The 18,140-nt window shown below is 43.2% G+C and overlaps 1 long non-coding RNA gene across 6 annotated transcripts in view; it reads left to right on the top strand.

Annotated features, from left to right (window-relative positions):
- Window positions 1-334: 334 nt before the first annotated feature.
- Window positions 335-18,140, top strand: part of LOC129460424 (uncharacterized) — a 73,035-nt gene continuing 55,229 nt past the window's right edge. For 5 of the 6 annotated variants that reach the window (XR_010114984.1, XR_010114986.1, XR_008650219.2 and 2 more), the window contains exon 1: window positions 335-434. This is a non-coding gene — a long non-coding RNA (uncharacterized lncRNA). Of the gene's footprint in view, window positions 715-18,140 lie in introns of all 6 variants that reach the window. The other variant, XR_010114985.1, reaches the window with a different exon arrangement.

Below are 18,140 nucleotides of genomic sequence, written 5' to 3'. Positions count from 1 at the left end.
CTGAGATTGCGCCCATTGCAGCCTGCGTGGGCTGTGGGAGTGAAAACCTGTCTCAAAAAAAAAAAAAAAAAGAAAGAAATTCCCTCTAATGTTGTCACAGGAAGTAGCTTGACAGAAGCAAGTCTCAGTTATTTTTTCACAGATCCACACCCTTCCAAGTCAAGTTGAGATTTAAAGTAGGCAAGTCCATTCCTCACATCACAAATCAAATCACCATGACGATGACCTCCCCAGTCGTGCTGCTTTCCCCAAGATTCCAATTCACTTTAATAAGAATCATCTCCTACTATGATGCCTGGAACTGGCCGACAGTACCTCTAGCTACCAGCATGTCCTGAGTTCCTCTGAGCTATTGGCCATATACCAAAGTTCTTCCAACCATTTAAGCCAGGAATTGCCCTCACTGTTTCCAAGGTGATGAGAGCCTCTGAGAGGTGAGATTCCACGTCCCAAGTTGCACAGCTGGGGAGAGACAGTGTCAGGACAGTATCGCCTGTGCTGAGGTCTAGCTCCCCAGCTAGACTGAAGCTTTGTGAGGATTTTATTCATTTCAAGTCTGGATCTCCTGGGGCAACCAGATTGTGCCCTTGATGTGAGATTGTTGTCAAAACAAGAGCGATCATTTATTGAGAACTTACCGGGTGTGAAGCCTTGTGCTAAAAGGATTTTATGTGCTTCGGGTGATTTAATTATTTTTCCCAGCCACCCCATGAGGTAGGTAATATGAGTATCTCTATTTTATGAATGAGGATACTGACTCAGAAAACTACAGTTGCTCCTCCAAAAATCACTCAACTGGCAAATGTTGCAGGTGGGATTTCAGTCCATGTCTGTGATTCTCACCTGCCATGCTGCTAAGCTAACCAGGTGCCCCATGCAAGAAGAACACACCTTGGTCGCATGTGGAAGCATGGGGAAGACAGTAGGTTGCACCATTCTCTGCGGCCTGAATTTGACAGCAGAACTCCCTTTCCTGTCGCCCGTCACTCATATCCAGGAATGAAAGCCTTGATTGAAAGGCTTGTCCGACAATATAGCTTTAACAGGGCCACCTGCTCAGGACACAGTAAGTAGCGACAGGAAACATCTGCTTTGGAAACGCCGGTGCTTCTGTTGATTGAAATGTACACACAGGAAAGCCGTCTTCCAGTCCGGGGGAAATTCTGAGCTGAAGAGATTGTGGTATTATTGGCCACACCCAGAAGAGCTGGAAATGGGAGAACTCTTGGGTGGTGGAGGAGCAGATCCCAGGCCAGCGGGGGTCCTCTTGGTAATAATAACAATTGCTGATAAATATTGTTTCATGAAGAAGATTGGAAGGACCTCTGGGGTGTTGTTTCAAATGGGTAATTGAATTCCCCGCTGGGAGGGAACAACGATGGCTTGGTTCACCCCACTTTGGGGAGTGGTCTCAATGTAAATTTAATGTGGAAATGCCAAACCCACAAGGCATTTTTGTTTTCGTTCTTTTGTTTGTTTGTTTGTTTGTTTGTTTTTGCCACAGAGTCTTGCTCTGTTGCCCAGGCTGGAGTGCAGTGGCTCCATCTTGGCTCACTGTAACCTCTGCTTCCTGTGCTCAAGTGATTCTGCCTTAGCCTCCTGAGTAGCTGGGATTACAGGTGCCCACCATCATGCCTGGCTAATTTTTGTATTTTTAGTATAGATGAGGTTTCACCATGTTGGCCAGGCTGGTCTTGAACTCCTGGTCTCAAGTGATCTACCTACCTCGGCCTCCCAAAGTGCTGGGATGACAGGCATGAGCCACGGCACCCGGCCCCACAGGGCATGTTCATTTGCGTGTGTGCATGCAGACGTGCAGATGTATGTGTTCATATCAGAAAGACTGATCATTTAATGTACGAATTTATCACATGATTCCCTAAAGCCCTGGTTTCCACTCCAGGTAGTTCAAATAGAATTTGGGTTACAAAATCCATTTAGGTTGATTTATCTATAAGCTTTCCATAATATACATACTGGGTGAACTTAGGCCTTCTTCCCTCCCCTTCTCCCTCCTTTTCTTTCTTTTCCTGTATCTTTTCTTTTCTTTCCTCCTTTCTTCCATTCTATTATTAAATAAACTTTAGTTGAGCTACAGTGCTGGGTACCAGGTACACAAAGATAGATAAGAAACAGTCTGGAGGCGAGCTGGCATCTACAACAGTGGTTTTCAAATAGGAGTGATTTCCTTTTACCCCTAAGGGGACACTGGGCAATGTCTGGAGACATGTTTGGTTGTCACAAGAGGAGTAGGTGCTGCTGGCATTTAGTGGGAGGAGGTCAGTGAATTAGTCTGTTCTCACACTGTTAATAAAGACATACCTGGGACGGGGTAATTTATAAAGGGAATACGTTTAATTAACTCACAGTTTCACATGGCTGGGGAGGCCTCACAATCATGGTAGAAGGCGAAGGGGAAGCAAGACACATCTTACATGGTGGCAGACAAGAGAGCATGGGCAGGGGAACTGCCCTTTGTAAAACCATCACATCTTGTGAGACTTATTCACTGTCACAAGAACAGCAGAGGAAAGACAGGCCGTCCCTATGATTCAGTTACCTCCCACTGGGTCCCTCCCACAACACGTGGGAATTATGGGAACCACAATCCAAGATGAGATTTGCGGGGGAGGCAGGGGGGGCACAGCCAAACCATATCAGTCAGGGATGCTTCTCAGCATCCTGCAGTGTCCAGGACAGTCCCACCACTCGCTACAAAGAGTTATCTGGCCTACAATGCCAGTAAATGTTGAGGATGAGAAATCTGATTTCGAGTATGGTAGAAAGAATTGGACTTAACTGGATTCAGTCCTGGCTCTCTCTGTCTCAGGCAGAAGACCTTGAGTAAGTCCCTCAATCTTTCTGAGTCTCAGTTTTCCATCTGTGAGAAGGGACAAAGAATGATTACTGTTTCGTAATGATGGAAAGAAGTTTGCGCATAAATCATGCCATTTAGTACCTGGTGGATATTCAAGAAACAGTAGCCATTGGGCTTATCTAAGCCTAGGCTTCTAGGGTCTAAAAGCTACCACTGGGTTCTCCTGAAGATAAATTCCAAATAAACTCCTCTTATTCTAAGAGGGAGCCCGAGGATAATCTCATACCCTCTTCCCTTCCTGGCCTCATCACGACCTGTAGCTATAGATTTGTTTGTGCATTTAATGAATGCCTCTCTCCCTGATCTACCATAGACCATAAGGTCTTTGAGGGCAGGGGCTGTGTCTTCTGCTGTCCCTTCCTATATTCCCAGCACCCAGCACAGTGCCTGGCCATAGAATCAGCTCGAGGTAATTGAAGCCAGACTGCCTGAGTAGAAATCTTAGCTTCTTTCACTCACTAGCTGTGTACCCTCAGGCAAGTTACTCCAATTTTCTGTGTCTCATTTCTTCATCGACAAAGTCGGGAATATTATGTACTGCAAAAGTTTGTGGTGCGAGCCAAATAAGCTACTATATGTCTGGAGTCTGGCACCTAGTATGTGCTTATAAGGGTTAGCTATTATTATTGGCATTATTCCTTTATTATTTTTACTTTAATTACTGAATGCCGCTCTGCTGCAGGATGCCAGCACAAGGGGATGGGCCTGTCTTTGCCTTTGGGGAAAATCATTTCTGTGAATTATTTGGAGAAAGATCCGAGTTTGCAGAGAAGCTGGCAGCTCATCTAAGCAGAAAAGTAGAAGTCAAAGTGATTTCTTGGAGGAGACTCATGGGGGCTCCTGGGTCACCAAACAGCCATCTCTCTCACCTGGAAGAAATAGGAATTGATTTGAAGCTTGTCCCATCTGAAAAGGTCTGTCGGGAGCCAGAACCAGCTCACGTTGCCAAGGATGCTTTTGGTCTTTGGTCCGGAGAGGAAGTGATTCATGATGATTTGCTTTTCCAGGGAGTCAGGGAGACCCAGTGGAGATGCAGGCTGGGGTCCCAGGGGCCTGCTGAGTTAGATTGTTTCCCTGAGCAGCAGGAAGGGAGGAAAATCAAGGAGCCTGTAGGAGCTGATGAGTGAGGATAGGAGACCCAGGGAAAGCCAAAGTGGGGAGTCAGCGGGGTTGGGAATAAAGTGCAAGGAATGAGAGAGGATCAGAGAGAGGTTTATTTCTTCATTTTATATTTTTATTATTTTTGAGACAGACCCGCACTCTGTCACCCAGGCTGGAGTGCAGTGGTGCGATCTCAGCTCACTGCAACCTCCGCCTCCCAGGCTCAAGTGATTCTCCTGCCTCAGCCTCCCAAGTAGCTGGGATTACAGTTGTGTGCCACCATGCCCAGCTAATGTTTGTATTTTGGGTAGAGCTGGGGTTTCACCATGTTGGCCAGGCTGGTCTTGAACTCCTGGCATCAAGTGATCCTCGATAATATTTGAAAATATTATTTGAAATAATATTTGAAATCCTGGGAAAGTGGGGAGGAATATTTGGTCACCAGCCTTTTGTCCACTTATTAGATTGCCTGGAAATTCGGAGATCTTGGTCCATTATCTCAATAGACTGTAAGCTCTATTGAAGGTGAGGATCATGCCTCGGAAATCTTTTCCCCATAGGACCTTGGAAATAGTAAGAAGCTTTATACAGGGGGCACATTGCTGTGAATACTAACAGCTAATGTTTATTGAGTACTTGCCCTATCCTAGGAACCACAATAAGTGTTTCATAATTACCTTAGTAAATTCTCAAAAGACAAAAAAGCAGCGATGAATAGACAACTATGCTATTATTGTCTATCTATTCTTTTAAGATTTTTATTACCATTTTACAGAAGATAAAATTGAGGCTCAAAGACATTGAATAATAAGCTCAAAATCACAGAGCTCACTTTTTCTTCTTTAAGACAGGATCTTGCTCTGTTGCCCAGGCTGGAGTGCAGTGGCACGATCTTGGCTAACAGAGCCTAGATCTCCTGGGTTTATGTGATCTTCCCTCCTTGGCCTCCCAAGTAGCTGGGACTACAGGCATGCACCACTATGCCTGGCTAATTTAAATTTTTTTTTTTTTTTTGTAGCAACAGGGTCTTCCTACGTTTCTCAGGCTGGTCTTGAACTCTTGGGCTCCAGCGTTCCTTAGGCCTCAGCCTCCGAAAGTGCTAGGATTGCAGGCGTGAGTGACTGCACCCAGCCTCACAGAGCTCCTAAATTGTAAGAGTGGGGATTTGAACCCAGGTATGTAAGATTTCATTCTGCTACAGTGACCTCAGAATCAATTAGGTTTGGATCAAAACTTAGCCTTTTCTAACCGGCTGTGTGACCTTGAGCAAGTCATTTACCCTTTCTGAGCCCTAGTCCTCTCATCTTTGAAACAAGAGTAAAAAGAAAATTCTCATAGAGTTGTTGTGAGATTGAAAAAGAATTATAAAAAGTGCCTGGCATTGTGTGGGCAACTCCAAAGTATGAGATCCCTTCTAACTCTTAATAAAAGTTTATTGAAAGAGTAAAAAATTTCTCTCCCTCTCAGCCTGCAGAGGGTTAACTTAGAACCTCAGGGTGTCAGCATTTCTCTGATCTTGGCGCTAATTATGTACAGAAATCATTTTGCCTCTGACACATATAATGAAAACGATTGTACAGAAATGGAATTTATCATGCTACATATTATGAGAGGCTTTTTTTAAGACTACCTCAATTTCCCCCACTTTTCTTTTATTCCGCCCCCCCCCCACTTCTTGCCAGATAATCAAATACAAAAGTTGTATTAACCTCCAAACCACTTCAATTAAAATGCTCATCCAAAATTTGAAAACAATTAAAAAACCCATTATCTCAGATTTAATGTTCTCTGATTCTGTGTCTATTTTCTGCCGCAGCATAAATGGCAGGTAACATTATCACAGTAGGTGCCTTCTAGAAAGCAATGTCTCATTCTTTGCCTGTCGGTCCCGCGGCTGCTCTCTCAGCACCGGCATTATTAAAAATCCGCACACCCTGGTGTACTTTTGTCATGTCCAAATGCACTGAAATAACTGATTGTTTTAATGAGCTCTCCATCTGTCTCATTTTCTTCTGTCTTTCTCTACTCAGTAACTGGTTTTAGTGAGAGAAAAGAACAGACTCCACTCTTGGGAGGTCACAGATTGAAAGAGGGGAGGATCTCTGGCTTGGATCTGCTGCCCAGGGGTTCTGCATTCCCTGGTGAAATTAGAAATTATTTTCCCAGGCTCGGCATGGTGGCTCATGCCTGTAATACCAGCACTTTGGGAGGCCAAGGCAGATGGATCATTTGAGGTCACGAGTTTGAGACCAGCCTGGCCAACATGGTGAAAACCTGTCTCTACTGAAAATACAAAAATTAGCCATGACTGGTGGCACACCCCTGTAGTACCAGCTACTCAGGAGGCTGAGGCAGGAGAATCGCTTGAACCCAGGAGGCGGAGGTTGCAGTGAGCTGAGATCATGCCACTGCACTCCAGCCTGGGCAACAGAGTGAGACTCCATCTCAAAAAAAAAAAAAAAAAAAAAGAAAAAAGAAAAAAAAAAGAAATGATTTTCCCAAAGAAGAGCATGCAGGGAAAAGTGTTAGGTGCTGTGGTGGCTGCAAGGAGCACAGGTCCCTCAACTTAGCCCAACAGAAAGAAAACTCTCTAGTCACTCCTTGAGATAGAAGGAGGACACCTAACCACTTCAGTTTGGGTCAACAAACAGGTATTGAGTGCCTACAGTATACCAGACATATAGCAGACAGTAGAAATGTGGTCTCTAAGGTCTGGCAGAATCAATCAGAAACCTCCTTGGGTGAGATTCATTCACACGCTACTGGTAGGAATATAAATTTTTACAGCTTTCTTGGAGTGTAATTGAACAATATGTGTAAGAGATTTAAGAGATGTGCATGCCCATTGACCCAACAATTGGCCTACTAATAATTTATGATAAGGGGATAATCACTTATATGTGCAAAGATTTAGCTGCAGCTGTGTTCATTGCAACATTATTTAGAAAAGCAAAGAAAAAAATCATTGAAAAACCTAATTTTTCAATGACAAGGAATTATATAAATTCATGATGACATATCCTTAGGATGGAATACTAGAAAATCATTTAAAAGAATATTAGAAGAGAATATTTATTGAGATGGGGAACAGTTAATTATACTTTTTTTTTTTTTGAGGTGGAGTCTCGCCATGTTGCCCAGGCTGGAGTGCAGTGGCACAATCTCGGCTCACTGCAACTTCCGTCTCCTGGGTTCAAGCGATTCTCCTGCCTCAGCCTCAGCCAGTAGCTAGGATTACAGGTGCCTGCCACCATGCCCAGCTAATTTTTGTATTTTCAGTGGAGGCGAGGTTTCACCATATTGGTCAGGCTGGTCTTGAACTCCCAACTTCAAGTAATCCTACCACCTTGGCCTCCTAAAGTGGTAGGAAATGATACATTGTTAAGTTACAGTAAACAAATAAAATACCTAATAAATAATATGATCTAAATTTTCTGAAAAAAAATTTATATCTGTGATTGCATGGAAAAAAGACAGGAAGGAAATGCACTGTTCTGGGAAGATGAGAATTTGTGTTACATTTAGATTCTTCTCTGGGGTTCTTCTGATTTTTTTTTCCAGTGATAATGTGTTACTTGTTATTTTCAAAACAGAAAAAGCTGTTTTGAAAAGAGATAGCTGTGAACAGGAGCCAGAAATGAAATGGAAACTGTTGGGAATTCAGCAGGCTTGGGGACTAGCTGGGCTCTAGCCTGCCATGTTTCCTCTGTGGGTTCATTCTACTCTCTCTACTTACTGGGTGTGTTAGGCCATTCTTGGGTTGCTATAAAGGAATACCTGAATCTGAGTAACTTACAAAGAAAAGAGGTTTAACTGGCTCACAGTTCTGCAGGCTGTACATACAGGAAGCATGGCTGGCATCTGCTCAGCTTTTGGGTGACCTCAGGAAGCTTACAATCATGGCAGAAGGTGAAAGGGGATGTATCACGTGGTGAGAGCAGGAGCGAGAGAACAAGGGGAGGTGCCACACACTTTTAAACAACCAGATCTCACAAGAACTCATTCACTATCGCAAAGAAGGCACCAAGGGGATGGTGTTAAACCATTCATGAGAAGTCCACCCCCATGATCCACTCACCTCCCACCAGGCCACACCTCCAACACTGGGGATTACCTTTCAATCTGAGATTTGGGGGCACCCTTTCATTGCTTACCCATGGTTCTGCTGCCTCCAAACCTCTGCCTGCTTCTGGTCTATCAGAGCCTCTCCAGCCAGAAGTCAATCTCATGACTTTGCTACTTCAGTGCCAAAGTATAACTATTTTGGTCTCCGGGTATATTTAGTTCTCTGGATATACTACACATAGTCCAAATTTCCAGAAGAGAGAGACTCCTCTCTTCTTTACCAGGCCAAGGCCTATGTCACTGACTGGATCAGACCTGATCTGGTGGCTCATATCCAATCAGGTGTGGTCCAATCAGCAGTGGGCCAGAGTCAAGGGTTACTGGGCTCATATCTTAACCAGGGCATGGAGGTGGGTCATTTCCCTTTAGGATGCTCTGTGGTTGGGCAGTCCCAGTGATAGACATCTTCAGCACAACAGTCCAATCAAATAATTTAAATAATTCAGCGCCCAAATATCTGCATGGGAACCAGATCCCAAGTCTTTGTTCTCAGCTTTGATCAACTAAATTAGGCCACTGTTGATTCTTACTGATTTTGGGGCTGACATCACAGCTCACACAATTTTGGGGGACAGGGTATTAGGCCTATCCAACTCAAATATATAACAAATCTAAGCTTTATTAGGGTTATAGATGCAGACAAGGCAAAATCAAAGTTAGATCATTGTCAAAAGGATTGGATCAGTATAACATAGCATGTTAATGATAATAACAGCTATCAATTTTCATATAATAGTATATAATTTACTACCTGCCAGGCACTGAGCTTCACAGATATCATTCTAATGACTCTTCAAACAATCTCATTATCAGTTAGGTACGGTTATAATTAATTCCCATCTCATAGATAAGGAAACTGAAGATCAGGGAATGTAAGTAACTTTTTCCCAGGTCACACATGACTAGAAGGTCACTGGGTTAGAATTCAAACCCAAGTCTTTTGTAATTCCAGATTCTGTGGGCTTTACCACCTCTCAATACCACCCAAACACTTTCTGTCCAAACCCCTTATTTTGGAATAATTGAAAAGAATTACCATCACTTCTGGCCATTCTCTGGCATTTTATCTAGAGCAGGATAAGACTCTGGCTCAATCTTTCCCAGGCCAGACAGGTTATGTAACTATAATAATTGGCATGTTTTTGCAAGCAACAATGGGAATCCCAACACAAACTTGGAATACACTAGTTCAACAATTGAACAAACTTCTGCTCCTCATGAGAAGGGAGTAGCAGGGATGAGATTTTTTTCCTCCTGCTTCAAACAACCAAAAAATAGATACAATGTATGATGCAATGGTTTTCCAACTTTGGACCTCAGGAAACAGAGGACAGTTAACCTTGAAAGACAGGAAACAAAGTGAGCCCTGGGTTTGCTCCAGCATACTGCTTTGAGAGACTTTCCACGCTACAGCCTGAAGAGGAGGATTCGAGGAGACTCCCTAAATTAAGGAGACAGAAGTGAAAGTTTGGGGAGGCCAAGGTGTCTGGAGGACCCAGATTGGAATAGTGGAGAGAAGAGAGTTGCACAGAGGGAGAAAGCCAAAGATTGGCCAAAGAGTATCCTTGGATTTTCAAGACAGGAGGGATCAGCCTGCACATTTGAGGAAATGACCCAAGTTTGGGGAAAGAATTATCAGAAAGGATTAGAAATAACAGTGTTGGCATTTACATAGGACCAAGAACAGTGTCTGTTCCCATTTGCTAGACTGGAAAACCTCATGGATCTCAGGACATTGAATAGACTACAGACGGGTCTCACTCATTGGTGGGGAATAATTATCCCTAGACTGAACACTAAACAAATCTTAAAAGGGATTCCCACAGTTAACAATATACTTAATGGTAAAAACTAGATACTATCTCCTAAGATCAGAATAAGACAAGGATATACTACCACATCTTCTATTTAACAATATGCTGGAGGTCCTTGTTGGTGAAATAAGGCAAGACAAAGAAACAAAAGGCATCCAGATTGGAAAGTAAAACTATCTTTATTTGCAGACAGCATGATTATCTATGTAGAAAATCCTATGTAATCTACATAAAACTACCATATCTAATTAATGAGTTTAGCAAAGTTGCAGGACACAAGATCAATATACAAAAATCAATTTTATTTCTATACACTAGCAACAAACAATTGGAAATTGAAATTTAAAATACCCTTTACAACAAATTCAATACTTAGGGATAAATCTGACCAAAAAAGGTGAAAGAACTGTACAATGAAAGGTACAAAACATTTAAAGAAAAAATTAAAGAAGACTTAAATAAACGGAAAAATATGTCATGTTTATATGTGAGAAGCCTCAATTTTGATAAGATGTCAGTTCTCCCCAAATTGATCTATGCAATCCCAATCAAAATCCCAGTTGGCTTTATTTTGGGTAGAAATTGTCAAACTGATTCTAAAATTCATATGAAATGCAAAGTATCTACAATGGCCAAAACAACTTTGATAAAGAAGAATCACGTTCAAGACTCTTACAGTTATAGTAACCAAATAGTATGGCATTGGCAAAAAAAAAAAAAAAAAAAAATAGACCAACATATTCATCACTGATGGGACAGAATAGAGAGTCCAGAAATACACAAATGCATATATAAACAATCGAGTCTTGACAGAGGTGTAAAGATAATTCAGTGGTAAAAGGAAGCCCTCTCATCAAATGGTGCTGGAAGAATTAGATATCTAGATGCCAAAAAAAACCACTACAAAAAACAAAACAGCACTTGGATCCATACCTTGTATGAAAGCAAATTTAACTCAAAATGGATCATAGATCTAAATGCAAAACTTAAAACTATAAAATTCTTAGAATAGTAGTTCTTAATGGGGGCAATTTTACACCCCCTACCCCACCACCCAGGAAATATGTGGCAATGTCTAGAGATATTTTTGGTTGTCATAAGTGGAGTGAGCATGCTATAGGCATCTAGTGGGTGGAGGCCAGAGGCACTGCTAAACATTTTATAATGCACATAATGACCCCAACAGCAAAGAATTATCTAAAGCCATTTGTCAAGAGTACCAAGGTTGAGAAACTCTGTTCTAGAAAAAAATATAGAAGAAAACTTTTGTGATCTTGGTATAGGCAAACATTTCTTAGATCTGACACCTAAAGTACAATCTATAAAAGAACAAATTGACAAATTAAACTTCATTAAAATTAAAACTTTTTGCTCTTCAAACACATTGTGAAGAAAATGAAAAGACAAGCCAAGGGCTGGAAGACAAAATTTGCAAATCATACACAAAGGATCTGCATCTAGAATATGTAAAGAACTCTCAAAACTCAATAATAAGTAAATAAATAACCCAGTTAAAAACTGGGCGGCCAGGCACGGTGGCTCGCGCTTGTAATCCCAGCACTTTGGGAGGCCGAGGCGGGCGGATCACGAGGTCAGGAGATCGAGACCACGGTGAAACCCCGTCTCTACTAAAAATACAAAAAATTAGCCGGGTGCGGTGGCGGGCACCTGTAGTCCCAGCTACTCGGAGAGGCTGAGGCAGGAGAATGGCGTGAACCTGGGAGGCGGAGCTTGCAGTGAGCCGAGATTGCGCCACTGCACTCCAGCCTGGGCGACAGAGCGAGACTCCGTCTCAAGAAAAAAAAAAAAAAAAAAAAAAAACTGGGCAAAGTATTTGAACAGATAATTCGCCAAAGAAGCTATAAAGATGACAAATAAGCACATCAAAATGTGCTCGATCTCCTTAGTCATTAGGAAAATGCAAACTAAAACAACAATGAGATACCACTACACACCTATTTTAGAATGGCTAAAATTAAAAGAAATTATATTGAGTGTTGGCAAGGATGTGGAAGAACTGAAACTCTTTTTTCTTTTTCTTTGAGACAGTCTCACTCTGTCACCCGGGCTGGAGTGCAGTGGCGTGATCAGAGCTCACTGGAGCCTCAACCTCCCAGGCTCAAGCCATCCTCCCACCTCAGCCTCCTGAGTAGCTGGGACTAGAGGCATGCACCACTGCACCAAGCTAATTTCTTTTTTTTTAATTTTAGTAGAGATGAGGTTTCACCATGTTTCCCAGGCTACTCTTGAACTCCTGGGCTCATGCAATCTGCCTGCCTTGGCCTCCCAAAGTGCTGGGATTACAGGCATGAGACACTGCACCAGGCTGGGAGAAATGACACTCTTACATGCTGCTGGTAGAAATGTAATATTGTAGAACTATTTTGGAAACCAGTTTGACATTTCTTTAAAAAGGTAAACTAGGCTGGGTGCAGTGGTTCACACCTGTAATACCAGCACTTTGGGAGGCCAAGGCGGCAGATCGCCTGAGATCAGGAGTTTGAGACCAGCCTGGCCAACATGTTGAAATACTGCCTCTACTAAAAATACATAAATTAGCCGGGTATGGTGGCACGCACCTGTAATCCCAGCTACTTGGGAGGCTGAGGCAGAAGAATAGCTTGAACCTTGGAGGTTGCAGTGAGCTGAGATTTCGCCATGGCACTCCAGGCTGGGCAACACAGCAAGACTCCATCTCAAAAAAAAAAAAGTAAACTATATCTGCCATCAGATTCATCTTGTCCGCTCCTAAATATATACCAAAGAGAAATAAAAGCGTGTGTTCCTGTAAAGACTTACACACAATGCTTATAGCAGCCTTGTTTGTGATAGCCTCAAACTGGAAACAACCCAAATGTCCATCAACAGGTGAATGGATAAACAAACTGACGTATCCATCCGATGGAATACTACTTAACAATAGAAATGAATGAACTGTTGATACACATAACAGGGATGAATCTCAAAATAATTATGCTGAATGAGAGAAGTCAGACAAAAAAAGTATATACTGTATGATTCCATTGATATGAAATTCTAGAAATGAAAACATCCACAGTGACAGAAATCAGATTGCCCAAGGCAGGGGTTGAGAGAGAAGGATTAAAAGAGGCAGGAGGAAACTCAGAAAGTGATGGATATGTTCTTTATCTTGATCGTAGAGATGGTTTTACTGGTGTATACATATGTCAAAACATCAAGTTGCACACTTTAAGTCTATGCTGTTTGTTGCATATTATACCTCAATAAAGCTCTTACATTTTTTTAAATGAAAAAGTTGGAATACACAGATTTTTCAAAGTTAAAGTGTCATGAGAGTAATCCTGGCTTCAAGCATGTCTGAGAAAAAAGAGGTCAAATGATATGTTGGTGTGCAACTTCTCTTTCTCCGATTGTGGAGCTCTCCTCCTGTGATCAATGGCGCTGCCTCGACTCCTGAATTTCTTTTTCTTTTCTTTTCTTTTTCTTTTTCTTTTTTTGAGATGGAGTCTCCCTCTGGAGTGCAGTGGCGAGATCTCGACTCACTGCAACTTCCACCTCCCTGGTTCAAGCGATCCTCCTGCCTCAGCCTCTGGAGTAGCTGGGACCACAGGTGCCCGCCACCATGCCTGGCTAATTTTTATGTTTTTAGTAGAGGGGGGTTCACCATATTAGCCAGGCTGGTTTCGAACTCCTGACCTCAAGTGATCTGCCTGCCTCGGCCTCCCAAATTGCTGGGATTACAGGCGTGAGCTGCCCTGCCCGGAGACTCCTGAATTTCATCCTTCCAGGTTCAAATCCAGAGAAAAGATAGGAGCGTCTTTTCCCCAATGCACCTCTTAAAACTCTGAATTCTCTCTGATTGGATCAGCTTAGGTTATGTGTCTGTGAATGCACCAATGGCTGCACCTAGGGCACTGTGATGCTCTGATTGGCTCAGGCCTGGGTATGAGGATGGAGAGCAGGAAAGGAGCAGATTCCTAAACAAAAATCAAGAAGGGTATTGGGTACTGTGGCAACTGTGAGCATGCACCTCTCAGATCTCTGCTGCAGGGAGCATGATGGATCTAGGGCTTCAGCTGCTGTGCTCTGAAATCCATCATTGCATTTATGCAACGGCCACACGTCCCCTCAGGGCTGCTTCCAGCCGGTGGCTGAGTGCAACAGGAATACTAAGGCAGTTCCATTCTGGAGAGACACGACTCCCCTGACAGGTGACTTTGGCTCAAGGACTCCCCACTGGCCTTGCTGAACAACCTTGCATTGCAGTCCAAGATGCCTCTACCCACTCTTCTTTCTCGCTCTCTACCCCTCACTTGGGATTAGAACTGCATCGGGCTGGTGAATGTCCCAGCTCCCCTCTCCCCTGGCTCCCTTCCCATTTTCCCTCACGGGTATTTTCCCCTAATAAACTTCTTGCATGTTTAACCTCATCTGGGCATCTGCTTCTTGTAAGACCCAAATTAACACAAATATTGGAAAGACAACTAGCAAATCTCTAACTCTCATCAAAAGTTTTAGAGTTTGCCAAATAAGTTCTTACCCCATATCTTATTTGACTTGTGGCTTTGGTTAGAGGAACTTCTGGGGATGAAAGCCTTGAAGTTGATATAACAATGTTGACTTATTGGTTAATAACCCTGCCTTCTGTTTGCCAAGCACTCAATGACTTGCAAAGCACTTTAAGGTACATAACTTCAGCTGGTCTTCGCAAAAACTCAGTGAAGCAGGTGGAACTGTTTTTTGACGTTAGTCATAAAGAGACTGAGATTCAGAGAGCTTAAAATAAATTCTTTAAAATCCCTAGATTCACGTCACTGCTGTGCCTAAAATTTTTTCAGTAGCTTTCCATTTCCTTCGAGATAAAGACCAAACCATTAATGTAATGAGAAAGGGTTACATGGTTTGGTTACAAGGTTTCCATGGTTTGGCCCTGGAAATACTGAGCTACGTTCAACCTTCTGATGAGGCCATGCACTATTTGGCCTCAAAGGCTTTGCATATGCTTTTCCCACTTCCTGAAACACGCTTTCCATACTCTCTTTTGGACATCAACCACTCCTTCTGCTCTCCTTCTATAAGAAGCTATTCTTTAAGATTGAGTCACGTGCTTCTTTGGGCCCCAAACTCCCTATTCTTACCCATTTCATAGCACATTGCAAACTATATTGTAATTTATACCGTAACTGCTTGTCCTCACAACAACCCGTGAAGTAAGAAAGATCCTCATCAGTTTCCAGATGAGGAAACAGAATTAGGAAAGTACAGTGTATTAGTCAGAATACTCCAGAGAAACATAACTCACTGAGAGAAAAAGATTTATTAATTACAAAGAATTCGCTCCCATGATTATGGAGGCCAAGAAGTCCCAAGATCTTGGCAAGCTGGAGACCAAAGAGAGCGGAAGCATTATTCCAGTCTGAGTCCAAACGTTTGCGAACCGGGAGGGCTGATGGAGTAAGTTCCAGTCTGAAAGCCAGCATGCTTGAGACTCAAGAAGAGCCTATGTTTCAGTTCAAGTTCAAAGCCAGAAAAGATGGATAGCCCAGCTCAAGCAGTCATGGAGGAGAAGTTCCCTCTTACTCAGCCTTTTTGTTCTATTCAGGTCCTCAATTTCTGGATTGGGTTGGATTGGATTGGTCCAATTGATTGGATGAGACTTACCCATATTAGAGAGTGTACTCTACTCAATCTACCAATGAAAATGTTAATCTCAGGCAGGGCGCAGTGGCTCACGCCTGTAATCCCAGCACTTTGGGAGGTCAAGGCTAGCAGATTGCCTGAGGTCAGGAGTTTGAGACTAGCCTGGGCAACATGGTGAAACCCTGTCTCTGCTAAAAGACAAAAAATTAGCCGGGCATGGTGGCATGTGCCTGTAAGCCGAGCTACTCAGGAGGCTGAGGCATGAGAATTGCTTGAACCCAGGAGGGAGAGGTTGCAGTCAGCCGAGATCACGACACTGCACTCCAGCCTGGGTGTCCGAGCAAGAGTCCGTCTCAAAAAATAAAAAAAAAATAAATAAATAAAATGTCAATCTTATCCAGAAATAATCTTCACAGGTCCATTAAGAATAATATTAGGCCAAATGTCTGGGTACCCCGTGGACCAGTCAAGTTGACACACAAAATTACCCTTCACATGGATTAACTACCCAAGATTGCATGACCGCGTTTGCAGCTAGGCTAGAGAATAAACTCTGTCACCGAAGCCCATTTTACACAGCCATGTAACACTGTCTTTATGGACAGGGCAGCTATGGGGTGGTGGCACCTGCATATGCATCAGGAGTTTCTGTACTTCTTAAGGACATTTAATGCGTCAGACTCTATGTTTGGCATTTTATTTGCATCCCTATGACTCTGTATGTCGTAATCTCCAGGCATATGAACATTTGTTGAGTGCAGAAATCCCCATTTGCTAGAGAGGATAACCCCCTTATTATGGATGATTACAGATTTATTATTATGGATTTGAACCCAGAACTATCTGACTCCACAGCCAGGACTCCTTACATAGCATTGCCCTTCTCGAAAAGGACAGTTTTGTTGTCCCAACCTCTTTATCACTGTCCAGAAACATGCCTTCCTGGAGCTTGACTCTAGTCCTCTAAGGGGCTGTGGGCTGGGCAGGACCTGGGAGCAGGCTGAGAAATCTAGAATCTCAGCTCCCCCAGGAGCACTCCTGGCAAGGAGGCATCGTCCCCTTTGCCAGAGCAGACTTGCCCAGCTTAGCAAGCTCTCCAGGGCGCTGCTGAGCAGACCCTGGGTTCAGGAGCCCAGCCAAGCACCTTGTAGGTCTGCTGGCTTCTGATCTAGCTGCTTCTACTGCAGTGTCTCCAGATGTACAGGGGTTTGCTGGGCCTGCGGTTCTGAGTAGTAGCTTTGTTGAGGGGATTTGTGTTTTTTCTCTTCCTTTCTCTCTTTAAATCTTAGCAGCATCTGTTCCTCCGTCCGTGGCAGGTTCCGAGTGTCTCAGACAGACGTCAATATTGAAAGAAGAGGCCCCCGGGCCCAGCAGGGAACACCGTTTAGAAGAGGAGCTGAACAAGCTCATTAGGGGGACTTCTTGGCACCCTTTGTCAGCCCCAATTACTTGGTTCTGAGCAACAGGAATATTGGTCAGTGGGATGAGGGGGCTCATCTGGGTTAGGCTTTTTTTTTTCAGAGGAAGTATAGAAGAGGGTTTTAAGGTCACAGGCTCTGGAGTAAGAAAGGCCTGGCTTCCCATCCTGCCTCTGCCCTTGGCTACCCATGTGACCTTGGCAAAGGGCACTCACCATGCTGAACCTCAGTTTCCTTATCTGTAAAATAGACATCTCGATACTATGTACTACAAAAGCTTGCTGTTGAGAATCACATGACTTAATGCATTTAGCACAGGGCCAGGCACACAGCAAGTGCTCAGTAAATGCACCAGTCCCTGTTGTCTCATCAGGAAATGGCCACATCCAGTGGAACCGATCTCTTTCCTAAGATTGAGGAAGCCTTTCCCAAAAAGCTCCCGGCAGAGTTGGGTGACGTGTTCATTCCTAAGCCAATCGATGGCTAGCGGACTAGAACTGTTACTGTCCTGGGTCCGTGTTTCATTCGCCAGAATTAGGTCATGTGACCAGCTCTGTTTGGCATTAAATCAAAGATTACCAAGCATGCGAAGAAGCAGGAAAACATGACTCCTAAGGAGGAGTAAAATCAACCCATTGAAACCAGCCTAGAACAGACACAGATGTTAGAATTAACTGACAAGGACATGAAAACGGTTATTCTAACCATATTCCATAGGTTTAAAAGAATGTTCTGTAGAACTATAGAAGACATAAAAAATACCCAATTGAACTTCTGGAGGTGAAGACTACAATGTGTGAGATGAAAACTACACAGAAGTGTATTAACAGCAGATTAGATATTCCAAAGAACAAATGAGAAAACTCAAAGACTTAGTAATAGAAACTATCCAAAGTGTAACACACAAAGAAAACATATTTTTTAAATGAATAGAGCATCAATGAGATGTGGGACAACTTCAAGCAGTCTATTAATAATGTATGTGTAATTGAAGTCACCAAGGGAGAGGAGACAGTCGTGGGATCAAAAAAATATTTAGCTGGGCACAGTGGTTCATGCCTGTAATCTCAGCAATTTGGGAGGCCAAGGCAGGAGGATGGCTTGAGACAAGGAGTTTGAGACCAGCAGTTTGAGACCAGCCTGGGTGACATAGCGAGACGACACCTCATCTCTACAAAAACA

The sequence above is a fragment of the Symphalangus syndactylus genome, chromosome 13, assembly GCF_028878055.3.
Source record: "Symphalangus syndactylus isolate Jambi chromosome 13, NHGRI_mSymSyn1-v2.1_pri, whole genome shotgun sequence".
Lineage (NCBI taxonomy): Eukaryota > Metazoa > Chordata > Mammalia > Primates > Hylobatidae > Symphalangus > Symphalangus syndactylus.
This window is presented reverse-complemented; position numbering and strand designations above follow the sequence as displayed.